The sequence below is a fragment of the Rattus norvegicus genome, chromosome 3 (genome assembly GCF_021556685.1).
Source record: "Rattus norvegicus strain SHRSP/BbbUtx chromosome 3, alternate assembly SHRSP_T2T, whole genome shotgun sequence".
Taxonomy (NCBI): Eukaryota; Metazoa; Chordata; class Mammalia; order Rodentia; family Muridae; genus Rattus; species Rattus norvegicus.
This window is the reverse complement of record NC_141536.1, coordinates 42511624-42525968: the sequence shown is the minus strand read 5'-3', so window position 1 is coordinate 42525968 and position 14345 is coordinate 42511624. Positions and strand designations below refer to the sequence as shown.

The window sequence follows — 14345 nt, the reverse complement described above, 5'->3', positions numbered from 1 at the left end:
GCACCAGTGTGTAGGGAGGAAGACACTGGGCTTCGCAAAGGAAAACAAACTACATTTCATCAGTAGCAAACTGGATGGACAGAAAAACTGACATATTTGTTTATAGAATCACATATCACAAAGGAAATGGGGAGAAATTTATAGATATGGACATAATATTTACCAAAAGGAGTGAGATGTCATATTTCATTTATCTAAAGAACAAAATCCTGCCAAGGTATTCTGTATTGCTTATGGACACAAGGAAGGCTTATGGAATAAAGAAATGAAATGAAATAAAATAAAGGCGTGATTACCCCAGGCGGCTAGGGAGACAGACAGGATCAAAGAGCCACAAGTCCCCAAAACTGTTGTATTGCTTAACCAAGGATGTGGTTACAGACTCAAACTAATAGAAGAAAAACTAGGGAAGCATCTGGAACACATGGGCACAGGAAAAAATTTCCTGAACAAAACACCAATGGCTTATGCTCTAAGATCAAGAATCGACAAATGGGATCTCATAAAACTGCAAAGCTTCTGTAAGGCAAAGGACACTGTGGTTAGGACAAAACGGCAACCAACAGATTGGGAAAAGATCTTTACCAATCCTACAACAGATAGAGGCCTTATATCCAAAATATACAAAGACTCAAGAAGTTAGACCGCAGGGAGACAAATAACCCTATTAAAAATGGGGTTCAGAGCTAAACAAAGAATTCACAGCTGAGGAATGCCAAATGGCTGAGAAACACCTAAAGAAATGTTCAACATCTTTAGTCATAAGGGAAATGCAAATCAAAACAACCCTGAGATTTCACCTCACACCAGTGAGAATGGCTAAGATCAAAAACTCAGGTGACAGCAAATGCTAGCGAGGATGTGGAGAAAGAGGAACACTCCTCCATTGTTGGTGGGATTGCAGACTGGTACAACCATTCTGGAAATCAGTCTGGAGGTTCCTCAGAAAATTGGACATTGAACTGCCTGAGGATCCAGCTATACCTCTCTTGGGCATATACCCAAAAGATGCCCCAACATATAAAAAAGACATCGCAGCCTTATTTATAATAGCCAGAAGCTGGAAAGAACCCAGATGCCCTTCAACAGAGGAATGGATACAGAAAATGTGGTACATCTACACAATGGAATATTACTCAGCTATCAAAAACAACGAGTTTATGAAATTCGTAGGCAAATGGTTGGAACTGGAAAATATCATCCTGAGTGAGCTAACCCAATCACAGAAAGACATACATGGTATGCACTCATTGATAAGTGGCTATTAGCCCAAATGCTTGAATTACCCTAGATGCCTAGAACAAACGAAACTCAAGACGGATGATCAAAATGTGAATGCTTCACTCCTTCTTTAAATGAGGAAAAAGAATACCCTTGGCAGGGAAGGGAGAGGCAAAGATTAAAACAGAGACTGAAGGAACACCCATTCAGAGCCTGCCCCACATGTGGCCCATACATATAGAGCCACCCAATTAGACAAGATGGATGAAGCAAAGAAGTGCAGACCGACAGGAGCCGGATGTAGATTGCTCCTGAGAGGCACAGCCAGAATACAGCAAATACAGAGGCGAATGCCAGCAGCAAACCACTGATTTGAGAATAGGACCCCCGTTGAAGGAATCAGAGAAAGAACTGGAAGAGCTTGAAGGGGCTCGAGACCCCATATGTACAACAATGCCAAGCAACCAGAGCTTCCAGGGACTAAGCCACTACCTAAAGACTATACATGGACTGACCCTGGACTCTGACCCCATAGATAGCAATGAATATCCTAGTAAGAGCACCAGTGGAAGGGGAAGCCCTGGGTCCTGCTAAGACTGAACCCCCAGTGAACTAGATTGTTGGGGGGAGGGCGGCAAGAGGGGGAGGATGGGGAGGGGAATACCCATAAAGAAGGGGAGGGGGGAGGGGGATGTTTGCCTGGAAACCGGGAAAGGGAATAACAGTCGAAATGTCTATAAGAAATACTCAAGTAAATATAACACAGTTTTAGATTACAAAAAAAAAAAGATGTGGTTACAGTGTTTCTGATCATTTGGGGGCATATATATATATATATACACACACACACACATATATATACATATATATACATGTATACATGTGTATATGGTATATATAGTTACAGGCCAAGTAAATTCCAGAAAAATGAAAAAGGAATACAAAAGAAGGAAACAATTAAAAGCATCATTTGTTCATATACATGGACATCAACAATAGTCTTTTCAGTAAGTTCTAGAATATAGCCCCAATCCACATACATTTCTGAGGTAGGAAGACCTGTCTCTTCTTGGGAATCTTGCTTTCTTGACATATAGAATTCCCTTAATTTTCTTGTTCCCCAGTAGAGTGCCCCGTTACACTTTGGTCCCTGCTGACCTAGTTTTCCTGGATGCCTTGAAAAAGAGGGGGGGGCGTACCTAAGAACATCAAACATTATATTGTTGTGTGCATGTGTGAATGTGTGCATGCATGTGTATTGGGTTATAACAATAAACATGTGTTCCTTGGTAGTGCTCTAAAACGAATTGAAACTGTGCTGAAGAGATGGCTCAGCAGGAAAGGCCGTGTGCTGCTCTTGGTTCTCAGTACCCATACCAGGAAGCTCATAACTACCTATAACGCCAGCTCCAGGGGGTCTCTTGACAAATGCACACACACACACACACACACACACACACATGCACACACACACACACACGCACGCACAGACAAACGCGTGTGCACGCGCGCACGCACACCACTTTAAATAAATCTCAAAGGAAGGAAGGAAGGAAGGAAGGAAGGAAGGAAGGAAGGAAGGAAATAAGGAAGGAAGGAAAAATTACTACTTTCGACGATATCCTCTGATTCACCTCTCAGGTTTTGAGGGTCATGGCTGCCTCCATATGAAGGAAGACTGTATTATCTGTCTTGTAGGAAGGCCCTTCCTCCTGAATTCAGTCTGGGCTCCCTCTTCAGTTCCTCTTGAAAAATACTGCACTCATGGGGGTTTTGAGTTTCCTTCCTTCCCAATGCTACAAGAACTCTGTTGTTGTTCACTTCCTTATATCTTTAAGCCTTCCTTGAGTTTACAGATATGTTGGAATAAATCCCAGAGTTTGAATGACTCTCTGTCAGCCCCATGCCGTCCTCTAACTACCTCTCAGCTACTTCTTGACAAGGAACTCCTTCAATGAGTTCCCTGTAAACACTGGACACCTCTCCTGTATCCCCATTACTGTTTCACACTCAGATCCAGCCTTGTGCTGTTCTGGTACTGTTCTTAGCTAAGTCACCAACGAATTCCATGCTTGCAAATGGTGAGCTTAAACCTCTGTCCCACTGACTTGGAGGCAGCTTTTGGTCCAGGTGGCAGCATCCCACCTTGGAACAAGTTCTTCCCCTGGTTTCTGTTACTCTACCTGTTTTCCTTCCTGGTACGTTGGCTGTGTCTCAGCTTCCTTTGCCAACTCCCCAAGTTCTACACATGGGAGTATTCTAGGATTGTATCCTTTAGGCTGATTGTGCTTTGCTGTGGCCACCCACGGGGACATCCTTAAACCTTATTGGTTTACCTTTCATCAGTTTGGGGGCATCTTTTAATATGTCGTCTGTCCTTGCCTTCTCTGCCTGTTCACTGCGTGGTAATTTATTTATTGAAAAACAAACATTTACACATAGCACTTCCTACAGCACACTTTGCCCCTCCTCTTCCACCTCTGTCCTCTGCACACACTTGGAGCTGATACCTGAGGCTAGCCTTATCCAATACGATTCTGATTCTCCTCTATTCTCCCCTCCAACACACTTCCTTTGGCTGCATATTCTCCCCAATCCATCGGTGGGTTGAGCATTTGGATGTTTTGGGAAATTTTTACTACTGCTAACTCTCTGTGCTTAGAGCCATTAATTAACCACGTGGTTGACGTACTGTAGTGATGAGTTTCTGTCAACCTAACACAAATCTAGACACACCTGGGAAGAAGGAAGCTCAAAACCGAGAAATTGCCTCCATCAGATTGGCCTCTGGGTATGTCTGTCGGGTGTTTTATTGATTGCTAGCTGAACTAGAAGGGTCCCCCTCCAGAGTGGACAATGTCCGGGCCTGGTCTATGTGAGAAAAGTAGCTAAGCAGGCTAGGGGGCATAAGTCGGTGAGCAGCATTCCTCTGCAGCTTCTGCTTGAGGCAGATGCCTTGAGTTCCTGGCTGAAGGTCTGTGACCTGTAAGATGATATAACTCTCTTACTTCCCAAGTTGCTTTTGGTTCCAATGGCAGAAGGCATGCTGGGACACATCTACAGTATAACCACGCCTTCCCCTCCATTGCTAAGAACCTTAGATGAAGAAAAGTTTTTTCTTCCTTTCATATTTGGCGATATAAGAGATGAAGCTAAGCAGTTTGTTTGCTTCTTAATTTTTTTTTAAAAAAATAATGAATTGGTTTTCTGACAGCCTCCAAAGATGATTGATTTCATTGTGTCTTCACGGTCATGGATTTTTAATATGTTTGGTCTCATAATCTAACGAAGAGTCATTCTTTTTCATGTTCCAATTATCTCCTTCTTGCCCAGTAGCTCAGGAATTCTGACTAAACAATCTCCTAGATGCAATACCCCATGCTGTTCCAGTTTCTATTGCTCTGTACAAAAAGCTGTGCTCAAAACTGGTTGGCTTTTATCTTTCATCACCCTGTGTTTTGATTTGTTACAGACTCCGGAGTCTGTACTAATCCCTTATCACTCTTATAGCAAATTACCATAAAGTTATAGGCTCCTGCACTACGGTGTACTCAGTTTTGGAGATCTGACATCACAATTGGATCTGCAATCTAAAACCAGGCTGTGAGCAGCGCAATGCTGTTCTCTGGGGCTCAAGGCAGAGTCTGTCATTTTGAGTTTCTAGACCTGCTCGTCATCCTTAGTTTGGGGTCCCCTTCATTTGTCTTCAAACCAGAGGTGACAGGGTGTATCTTCTGTCTCTTTTTCTTCCATTAGTAAGGATTCTTGCAATGACTATGAGCACATACTAGTCAGGACAATCTCTTTACTTTTAAGGTCAGGTGTTTGGTAATCCTGCTGTCATTTGCTGTGTAACTCAGCCACAGGTCATAGGGAGACAGGACGTCTGAAGTCATTTTCTGCCTGCCACAAGGTGTTTGATGCAGTGCAGTCAACTGCTAGTTGAGGCCATAGTTATCTCAAATCTTGGCTTGGCTCGATGGTCAAGCAGACTCTCTGGCACCCTTGGCTCCTGCCTGTTGGCTAGGAGCTCATCTGAGCCAGACACCAGGGCCTATATATGTGCTCTCCATATGTGCTGGGTTCCAAGAAGAAACAGAGACCCAAGCAAGTTAAAGCTCTGAGGCCTGTGGGGTGCTGCTGGAACTGGCCCGATGTCTGTCTGCATTCCTCAAAGTCACCCCAGCGCTCTCCCAGATGCAAAGGAGTTGAGAAATGAGCTCTCCTTATCCACAATATATGGCAATGGCCAGCCTCCACTGTAGAAGAGTTATGTGAGTTACAAGATACTTTACCACCATGTTTCAACATGTTGTCACATTTGTCACTGGGCATATCAGAACAATCCAGGCTCCTTTACACTTTTTCTTCTGACCCAGAGTCAGACTTTTCTCTAACAAGCTCAGGGTCTCATTGGTTGGAAATAGTATATCAGTACCTGAGTTTGGATCCTTAGGTTCCCATAGGGCTACTGGGTTGACCTATTCTAGGCCCTTTTTATGAGCATTGCTCAAATACACATTCATGTGCAAGCATGTGCATTCCCATATGCATACATACATGCACTAAACAGACCCATAAGATCAGATATATTATCAGTCCATTCTGTTATTATTTCTCATTTTAATTCCATGGGGTGTTGCTTCATGTGTTCCACTTTCAAATGCATCTTCCTTTGTCCTTATGGAGGGTTTGGATGCTTTTTGACGAGAAGTCAAAATATGACATCATTCCTCATTGTATTATTCCACACTTTGTGCACATAACAGACAAGATAAAATGCCAATATGACAGCAGCAAATTCTTTAGCTGTGTACATCACACTCTCTCTTCTTTTGTTATGCATCCATCATATATTTGTTGCTGGGAATTATATAAATATTATACACTCTCCATTAGCTCCTAAGCCCTTTTCTAAAATTTTTCTTTGCAAATTCATTTGTAAATACAATAGCATATATATATATATATATATATATATATATATATATATATCCTTCCATTTTTGTGCCCAGCTCCACGTCTAACTCTCCCAGCACACATACTTCATCCAACTTCATGTCCTCTCTTTGCTAAATAACTTTGCTAAGGGACTAGAGAGAGATGTCTCAGAACTGGCTGTACTCCATCCATAGAACCCAGGTTGAAACCCAATTTCTGCTTAGCAGTTCACAACTGTCTATCTGTAACTCCAGTTCCAGGGGCTCTCCCTCACTCCCTCTTCTGGATTTGGAGGGCATCAGGCATACAGTGGTGCAAGGATACACACACAAGCAAAGCATCCATACACATAAGGTACAATTTAAAAAAATATTGAAAATATAACTCATCTTGATCGCTGCCCTCTACAAAAAGAAGCTCCTATGAGCCAGGCAGAGAGCAGCCCAGGCCTATTGAGTACAAACATGAACATCTGGAAGGCCACTTGCCAACATGGCCACTGGACAAAGCAGCAACGGTAAATCTACCCAGGGCTGGACCTCCACCTTCGTCTCACTTTGTAAGCAGCATGTTTTGCTGATGCCAGTGAGTGCCATTTTAGCTTTCCATTTGTCATTCTGGTGGGCCATGTCCTGTTTGAGGGACGATTCCTTAGGAGTTGCTTATGGAAACTGTTTTGACTACGTTAATAACTTTGTGTTGGAGGCCTTTATAGTTGCAAATCCGTTTTCCCAGGGAATAAAATGCCATATTTACATTTTCTTCCCTTAGCATAAATGTCAGGAGACCGGTTGTAAACGGTTTTCTTTCCCCGACAATTTACTTCATCGTGTTTGCCTGACTGCACAAAGCTTTTCCCTGCTTTCCTTATGATGTAATAGTCACTGGATTCCTGCTGATGCCAGGGCCTTGGCTGGTCACAGTCAGCAAAACAGTTCCCTCTTATGACACAGATCCGAATGTGTTCCAGGGATTGTTAATGAATTATGCTTCTTCAGTATTTGTTGAATTATTAAAATTCTTGTTCCCCCCAGGAGGGCCTCTTAACTATGCTATTCTGATCAGTTTTCTCACTGTCTCCTTGGTCCTTTGATCTCATTTCTTGATGTATATTCGAGTTTAAGAAACTTCTTGCTTGGAAATAGTTTCGACGCTACAAAAAAAGCTAAAAACCAAGAAGCCATCCACACACAAACTCACACACACACACATGCACACATATTCATGTACACACATTCTATCCTCTTTATCTGTCAGTTTTTCTCTGTCTCTCTCACACATACACAAATGCACGCTCATGTGCACGAGCACACACACACACACACACACACACACACACACACACACACACTTTTTCCTTACCATTTGAGATTAAGTTGTCTGTCCTATCAGTCTACGTCTGCTTACTAAGTTTAAGGTAAGAATGCTAGCTTTTCTAAGCACAGAAGAGTCAAATACAGTGAAATGTATCACTGCTGTGAAACTTTCCATTCTAGTCTCCATGTTTTGTCTTCTGATCCATTTTCAGCTTTTGTAGCATCTCCCCTCACATCAGAACCCAGTCATAAATTTGGCCACTGATTTTCCTTGCTGGCCCTTTAAGTTCCTTTAATCTGGTCCATCTCCATTTTTTAGGTTATCGAAATTTTATCTGTGGTAAATATATGTAATGTAAAGGTTGCTACACTAGCTGATTGCAAACGTGCACTTGGACGGCACTGGGCTCCTTCACATCATTACTCCAACACTGCAGCCGTCCCTCTCTACAACTGTGTCATTTCATCCTGAAACTCTCTACGCACTAACCAAACCCACCTTCCTTCCTCCTTCAGCCACTGGCAGCCACTACTCTAGTTTTTATCCTCATGAATTCGTGTACTGTAAGTACATCAGGTAAGTGCAACTATGCATAATTTATTTGTGGGAGGAAAGTATTTGGCTGGCTTGGTTTAGTCACCGCAATGCTTGCGTGGGTCATCTGTATTATTCATGAGTCAGAATTTTGTTCTTTTTAAAGGCCGACTAGTGTTTTGTTGCGTGTATGTTATTCTGTATAGCGCTATTATAAATATTGATGTATAGATAGTTTAAATCCATGCTTTTGATTCATTCGAGAGTATACCTGTGAGGGGTATCGACAGATGATGTAACACTTCTGCATTTAGTGTTAGAGGAATTTACCTGCCTCTTTCCCACAGTGCCCTCGCTGTTTACATCCCCAGCAGCGATACGCAGATGCTCCAATGTCTTCACATAGTTTGCAGCACATGCTATTCTACACCCCATCCCCCTTTTACACAATAGCCATCCCGGTGGGTGCTCATCGGTGTATTGATGGCCCATTATGGTTTCAGCATGCATTTCCCTGATGAACGGCCCTGCCGATCTTTTCAGTGCGTCTTGCCCATTTGTAAGTCTTCTTTGAATAAATACATAGTCAAGTCATCTGCACATTTTTGAGGTGGGTTACCTGATTGTCATTATTGTCCTTAAATAGTAGGAGATAATTCCATATTCTGGACATGAATCCTTGATTAAATGAATGGTCTGCAAATATTTTCTCCAGTTCCTTGGAGCTAAGATTTTTACCCTGTTGATAGTATGATACCCCTTCTCTCCCTCCCTCCCTCCTTTTCTTCCTCCCTTCCTCCCTCTCTCCCTCCTTCCTCCCTGTTCTCCATCTCTGCCTCCCTTCCTCCCCTTTTTACTGCCTATGCTTTTTCTGTCATACACAAGAAGTCTTTACCAAATTCAATGCCACAATGCTTTTCCCATGTTTCCTTCTAAGGGTTGTATAGTCTTCTCTTGTTTACTTCTTTACTCCATTTAGAGTAGGTTTCTTCTTAAGATGAGAGTGCACAGCTTAACATGTGACGACCCACTTTCCCCAGAATTGATTGTTGAAAACAGTGTCCTTATTCCATTGATTTGTCTTGGCTCCCTTGTCAAAAGTCACTTAAGCAGACATGTGAGGAGGATTTTTTCCAGGCTACTTCCATATTCTGTTTCACTTGCCTCGTCTGTCTGTCTCATGAGCGAGGGACACACCAGCATCATACCGTTTGATTTCTGTAACTTTGTGCTGGGTTTTGGGACCAGGAAATGTGAGACCTTCCGACTATTTGGGGTCCACTGATAGTCCCTATGAATTTCAGGATGGATTGATTTCTATTTCTGCAACAACAAAAATGCCACCAGAATTTTTATAAGAATTATACCAAATCTGCAGATCACATATAGTGTGGATATAATATTGCCTCTTCCAGTGTGGGGAACTCGAAGTATCATTCCACTTGTTTGCAACTTTTATTTCTCTCAATGATGTTTTGAGCTGTTTTCCTTCCCTTTTGCTTTGTGACAAGTTTTACTACTCATTGGCCTGAAGTGGCCGTGTACCATAAGCTGGCCTGAAACTCTCAACCCTTTTGCTTCAGCCTCCTGAACACTGGGATTACAGGTGTGTGTTACCAGGTCCAGCATCAGTTCATAGTAAATCCTTTATATTTATTGTAAATCCTATAATAAAGGCCTCTCACCTTTGACTGAGGTGAATGGACTAAGTAAATTCCTAAGTGTTGAGTCTTTAGAGTCCACTGACAATGGGAATATCGTCTTGATTTTCTTTTCAGACTGTCCACTCTTCGTGCAGAACAAAGCTGAATTTTGCATAGTGATTTTGTATCTCGGTACTTCACTCGATTTGTTTATGACTTATGATGAGATCGTTGAATTAATTTATTAGTTGTGGTGAGGCAATTTTTTTGTAGAATCACAGCTTTGTAGTCTCTTCCAATGGATCTGTTGTATTTATTCCATATGGCCTATTTTTATTTTTTGTGCTTAACCACCATGTCCAGAAAATCTAATACCATGTTGAACAGAAGGAGAGAGAGAGAGAGAGAGAGAGAGAGAGAGAGAGAGAGAGAGAGAGAGAGAGAGAGAGAGAGAACTTTGTCCCATTATCTTACAGCTAGCTAAAACCGTTAGTCATTTACCACTGAGGATGACGCTAGAGTGACTTTCCCACATGTAGCCTTTATTTTGCTGTAGAAGTTTCTTTCTAATCTTACTTTGTATTTCTTTATTATTACAAAACAACATTGAATTTTGTCAGGTGCCATTTCTGAGTCAATTTATTTATCTATCTTCTGGTTCTAAAATACGATGTAGTATATTGTTTTCTATATCCTAGAAAAATTTGATGGCTTACAACACTTTTAACTGATGGATTCAGTTGACAGCTTTTTAAAAAAAAGAAAAAGAAAAATCATCTTTAAAATGTCCATTTTGTTGAGGGGGAGTATTCATTTTTTATTTTCAAATTGTTTTGTTCTACCCTACCTCCATTACCTGGAGACTCCATCAGAACCCTGTGGACCCAGCTTTGCTCATTCTTGTGACCTCTCAGTCCTCACTTATAGCACACCCCTTCCTTTATGTCAGCTCTCATAGCTCGAAATAATTTCTACCTGGATCCCCAGTGACCAAGCAGGGCTAGGACTGCGGTGTGTGATTTTCACCCTCCTTCCTGCCCTCCATCCCTACCTTGCCTGTCTTACCCTCAGCCCTTAGTCTTTAGATTCCATTGTAAATGGGAATATTGACTGCTTACAGATGGCCTTCCTCCCACACTACATCCACAAAGTTCTCTGGGGACTTTGTCAGAACTCATTGTTTGTTTCTTTTGTGTGTGTGTGTGTGTGTGTGTGTGTGTGTGTGTGTGTGTGTGGTATTTTAATTTTTTAAATTATTCTCTCATGTATTACTTCCCAACTGCAGTTTACCCTTCTTCCCCTCACCCCCAGCCTCTCTCCACCTCCCCTTTCCCTCAGATGCAACTCCCTTCACCACTCCTCAGAAAAAAAGCAGGCTTCCTAGGGACACCAACCAATCATGGCTATAATACAATCCTGGCTGCAAGCTACAATAAGACCATGCACATACTATCACATTAAGACTGCATAAGGCAACCCAGTAGCAGGAAAAGGGTTCCACAAGGAGGCAAGAGTCAGGGACAGTCCCTGCTCTCAGGGACTTCCACAGGAAGGATTTCCACAGGACCACCAAGCTAGTCAGCCATAACTGACATATAGAGGACCTAGGTCAGATCCCTACCTGTAGGGTTTCTGATCTCTGAGAGTCCCCATAAGTCCCAGCCAGTTGGTTCTGTGAGCCCTGTACTTGTTTTCTCATTCTATCATGTTCCCTTGATGTCCCTGACCCAAGTGGTTCCTCCAGTCATTCCTCCCCATTTTCCACAGAATTCCCCAAGCTCCAATGTTTGCCTGTGGTACTAAGCGGCTTCCATCGGTTGCTGGATGAAGTCTCTCTGGTCTCTTGGATGACAATTCTTCTAGGCTTCCAGGACAACTTGTAGGTCAATGATTTTATGACTGGATGGTGTCCCAGTCCCTCCAGGCCTTGCCTGGTTACAGAAGATGGCCCGCTCATGTTCCTTGCTTATCCTCTCTGGGTCTGGGACTGTAACTTGATTGCCATTTACTTTATATGTAATATCCACTCGCACATGAGTGCGTACCATGTTTGCCTTTCTGGGTTTAGATCACCTCACTTGGGATGACTTTTTCTACTTCCATCCATTTGCCTGCAAATTTCAGGATGTCATTGCTTTTAACAGCTGAACAATACTTCATTGTGTAAATGGACCACATTTTCTTGATCCATTATTTGGTTGAGGGACATCTAGGTTTTTTTTTTCCCAGTTTCTGGATATAAAAAATGAAGGTCCTATGATCATACTTGAGAAAGTGTCCCTGTGGTATAGTGAGACATCTTTTGGGTATGTGCCCAAGAGTGGCATAGCTGGGTCTTGAGGTAGAACTGTTCACAATCTTGTGAGAAACCTCCACATTGATTTCCAGAATGGTTGTACTAGTTTCACTCCCACCAACTGTGGAGGAGTGTTCCTTTGCTCTGTGTCCTCATTAGCATGAGCTGCCACTCGTGGTTTTGATCTTAGCCATTCTCCCAGCTGTGATATGGAATCTCAAGGTCATTTTCATTTGCATTTCCCCAATGGCTATGCATGTTGAACTTTTTTTTTTAACATGCTTCTTAACCGTTTAAGATCCTTTGTTGAGAATTCTGTTTAGATTTCTATCCCATTTTAAAACTGGATCATTTACTTTGTTGGTGTTTAGTTTCTTGAGTTTTTTATATATTTTGGATACCAGCCCTCTGTCAGATATGGCATTGGATCTTTTCCCATTCTGTAGGCTGCCATTTTGTCCTATTGGTGGTGTTCTTTGCCTTACAGACTCTTTTCAGTTTCATGAGGTCCCATTTACTAGTTGTTGACCTTTGTGCCTGCACTATTGGTGTTCTGCTCAGAAAGTTCCTCTTGTGCCAATGTGTTCAACTTTCTCTTCTATCAGGTTCAGTATATCTGCTTTTATGGTGAGATCTTTAATGCACTTGGACTTGAGTTTTGTGCAGAGTGATAGACATGGATCTATTCTTATTCTTCTACAGGTAGACATCCAGTTAGACCAGCACCAGTTGTTGGAAATGGTGTATTTTTCCCCATTGGCTTCTTTATAAAAAAAAAATCAGATGCCTATAGGTGTGTGGATTTATGCCTAGGTCTCCAATTCAGTTCTGCTGGTCAACATGTCTGTTTTTATGGCAATACCATGTGGTTTTTATTACTGTTGCTCTGTAGTACAGGTTAAGATCAGGGTGGTAATACCTCTGGAAGGTCTTTCATTGTTCAGGATTGTTTTCGCTATTCTGGGTTTTGGGTTTTTTTTGTTTGTTTTGTTTTGTTTCTTTAAGTTGAGTACTGTTCTTTTGAGGGCTGTGAAGAATTGAGTTGGAATTTTGATGGGGATTGCATTGAATCTGTAGATTGCTTTTGATAGAATGGCCACTTTTACTATTTTTATCCTACAGATCTATGAGCATGCAGGATCTTTCTATCTTCTGATGTCTCCTTCAATTTCCTTCTTCAAAGATTTGAAGTTTCTATCATGCTGGTCTTTTCACTTTCTTGACTATGTATTTTATAGTATTTGTAGCTATTGTGAAGGGTATTATTTCCATGATGTCTTTCTCAAACTGTTTTCCATTTTTAAATAGGAGGGATACTAATTTTTTAGTTGATTTCGTATCCAGCCACTTCATTGAAGTTATTTATCAGCTATAGGAGCTCTTGGTAGAATCTTTGGGGTTGCACGGTGATAATTTGACTCCTTTCTTTAAATTTGTTCCTTCTTGATCTTTTATAGTTGCTTTATTGCTCTAACTAGAATTCCAAGTACTATGTTTAATTGATATGGGAAGAATGGACTGCCTAGTCTTGTTCCTGATTTTAGTGGGATTGCTTTGAGTTTCTCTCCATTTGATTTTGGCTATAGGCTTGTAGTAAATTGCCCTTTTATGTTTAGATATGTCCCTTGCATAGCTGATTGCTCCAAAAATTTTGGGTTTTTTTGGGGGGGTTCTTTTTTTCTTTTCTTTTCTTTTTTTCGGAGCTGGGGACTGAACCCAGGGCCTTGCTTGCGCTTGCTAGGCAAGCGCTCTACCACTGAGCTAAATCCCCAACCCCCCAAAATTTTATTATGAAGGGATGTTGGATATGCCAAAAGTTTTTTCATCATGTAATGAGATGATCATGTCTTCCCCCGCCCCCAGTTTGTTTATATGACATATTACATTGCTGGATTCTTGTATTTTGAAGCATCCCTGCATCTTTAGGATAACGCCTACTTGATCATAGTGGGTGATCTTTTTGATGTGTTCTTGGATTTGGTGCGATGGTATTTTTTAAAACCATGTTCTTTTCCTTCCTTTCTTAAAAAGAGAATTATTTCTTTTTATGTATATAAGTACTCTGTTGCTTTCTTCAGACACACCCAAAGAGAGCATCAAATCCCATTACAGGTGATTGTGAGCCACAATGCGGTTGCTGGGAATTGAACTCAGGACCTCTGGAAGAACAGTCAGTGCTCTTAACCACTGAACCATCTCTCTAGCCCCTAGTTTGATAGTATTTTATTGAGTATTTTTACATCAATTTTCATGAGGGAAATTTGTAATTATCTTTCTTTGTTGAATCTATGTGTGGTTTGGATATCAGGGTGACTATGACCTCATGAAGTGGGTTTGGCAATATTCCTTTTGCTTCTATTTTGTGGAATAATTTGAGGAGTATTGGTATTAGC

At 41.6% G+C, this 14345-nt stretch overlaps 1 protein-coding gene across 4 annotated transcripts in view; it reads right to left on the bottom strand.

The window, feature by feature from the left end:
• Upp2 (uridine phosphorylase 2) overlaps positions 1-14345 on the bottom strand; it is an 84709-nt gene that overhangs the window by 2533 nt on the left and 67831 nt on the right. The window lies entirely within an intron of this gene.